Here is a 2,840-nt window from a genome sequence, read left to right as displayed (position 1 = left end):
CTCAGTAAGTTCAAGTGGGAAACTCGGGATTCTAGATGATACCTGAGTTGCCGAGATGGGAGGAGTCCTAAACTTTCAATATGGTGCAGGAGAGTACAGTTTCTGTAGTGAATGGATTTGTTAATTTTTCTAAATACAGCTAATTGTTAGCGCTTGCCGTTTTGGTCATATACATTTATGTTTATCAGCAATCATTCTATGCATGTTGTAAATTTTTGTACATGAAAATAGCTCGAATTTGACCAAAAATCCATTATCGTCAGCAAGCTAATTGAGTATTATGTATTGTGGTGTCAAAATAAAAGTTCCTCAAGAAATGTGAATAAACCTGGCATCGTCCAGGTTTCCTGTTCTTTCCGAAAACAAAGCATGTGAACACGACCACTTCAGAAGAAGGTAGTGAAATTCAGATAGCACATGAAGGCAGCATAAATCACGCCAAGGTTATTATTATTTTTTCCTGTGTTTCTGCTCCCGACCTTTCTTAAATGACAATTTAAGTGAGATTTACCTTAAGTGAGGCAATTTACAGAAAGATATTTTAAAATGGGGGAAAAATACATGGCACATTATCCCAAAGTGGTTATAAAGCAGGTTAGGTTTGTTTACAGAATAATCATTGCATATGGTTCTTTGCATCATCATAGGTTGCAAAGCTACCAGTAATTTATTGTATAACCAATGCTATGATTTTGCACTGACACATACGTGTGACATGTGACACATAATTTTCTTTTGTCCTGTGTAGTTTGTATACAGTATTTGATTACCCCCATTACTAGAATGCCACTTAGCACTGATAAAATGATGAGATGTATCGCTGTCCACTGTTTCAGAGAGCTTTGAGAGAAGCTAAATTTGATCAGAATATATTACTGTTCTGCTTTTAATAAACCATCATAGCAACAGTTGGGCTGCTAAGTTTTATTCTTTGAAAGGCCTGTCAACGAACTATAGCAGTGCTCCGCAGGTTTGCAAAATATACTGCAGAAAGAAAATATGGAAATAGAACACCTAACAGAAAAAAGTGACTTAGGCCACCTGCTAGTAAAAGCCTCCTCTTAACCCTGACAGCACATCTATCCATCTCTCGCTCTCTGATTGGTATTCTGCAGTATTATCACAGTGCTTCTAGCTGTAAGCAGAGCAGATGTGTATGGACCAGGAGGGATAATGGTTGCTGGGAGGTTAAGTCAATGTACCTGATGTAACAGCCTGTGTGAGCGTTTCACTGTGACCTTATTAATGATGCTGCCGCAAATCAAGCTCTTCTCAAATGGCGTGGTGTCACATCATTCTTATATTTTGAATTTAGCATACATTGTATTGTCATGTCTGTCATGTCTGTTTTCCTGGTTTTCCCTCTTGATTGTATCTCAGTTGTTCTTTGTCTTTTTGTTAGCCCATGTGTATATATACCCTCTTGTTCTTTGTTCCTGTGTCGGTTCTTGTTTGTATGTAGTGCGTTGTTAGCCAGCATACTGTTGTAGAGTTTGTATTATCTTCTTTTTTTTATGTTACCTTCATCGCTGTTTACAATTAAAGTTCTGCATTTGGATCCTCACTCTCCCGCCTCTTCCCTTTACATACCCTGATAGAAGAACCGACCTTGGATTGTGGATCAAGCAGAACAGATTGAGCAAATTTTCCAAGGTTCCACTCCATTACTGGGAGTCCCAGCCTTGGTAGGTCTAGTGGTCCCTACATCTCCATCCTCAGAGACCCCATCCTCTTCATGTATATCTATTACAGATCACAAACTTGTGTCTATGTCGTCCTCATCCTTCAGGACTCCACCCCTCGAGTCTTCTGTGGCTCCGCCCTCTGAGTTTTCTGTTGCTCCGCTCTCTGAGTCTTCTGTGGCTCTCCTGTCTCCGCCTCTAGCAGTTTCAGACTATCTTACAGCTCTGCCTTGGCCACTGGATCATCTGCAAGCTCTGTCCTGGGCTTCAGACCATCTTACAGCTCAACCTTGGCCTCTGAATCGTCCGTCAGCTCCGCCTTGGCCTCTTGGACTCTTGGACACGGCTCCCTTCCTGGAGCCACTGCCCTAGCCACAGGCTCCACACTGGTCCCCTCATCCATGCCTGTCTCTGGGCCTGCTTCATTATCTACTGTGTCTCCTACCATAAACCCCTATAGTTTTCTTGTTTAGACTGTTATTTCTTATGGGCTTTAGGAGCTGCCCTTTTTAAGGGGGTTTTGTCAAGTCATTCTTACGTTTTTCCCCAATCACTATTATTTTGAAAGTGTTTTGTAATCATTGTCATGTCTATTTTACTGGATTCCCTCCTGATTATATCTCAGGTGTTCCTCCTCTTGTTAGCCCATGTGTGTATACAGTACTTTGCAAAAGATGTTTCACAAAAGCTTTTATCTTAAGATGGTTATTTATATCTTCAGCTTTAGTGTGTCAATAGGAAATATAAATGTTAGACTCAAAAACATTACTTTTGCAAATAGAAAAGATTAGAATAGAAGAACAGGGAGCCCTGCAACAGATGTCATGATTCCCACAAAGCCTCCCACCGAACATCATGTCAATCAGAGATTACATATTGAGACAGAAGCAACTGAGATAGCCTAAATAGATAGAAGAACTGTGGCAAATTCTCCATGAAGCTTGGAAAATCTGCCAACATCCAAGAAAAACTGTATCCAGGAGTACCTAGGAGAACTGGTGCTGTTTTAAAGGCAAAGGTAGTCACACAGAATATTAATTTAGCTTTTTTATGTTTACTTGACTTTGTATGACATTAAGTGATAAATGAAAACTTTTTATGTCATTATTTTTGAAGACATCCTTACCATGCAACATTTTTCACAAGTGCCTAAAACTT

Source organism: Xyrauchen texanus, chromosome 28 (assembly GCF_025860055.1).
Source record: "Xyrauchen texanus isolate HMW12.3.18 chromosome 28, RBS_HiC_50CHRs, whole genome shotgun sequence".
Lineage (NCBI taxonomy): Eukaryota > Metazoa > Chordata > Actinopteri > Cypriniformes > Catostomidae > Xyrauchen > Xyrauchen texanus.
Note: the sequence above shows the minus strand (reverse complement) of the source record.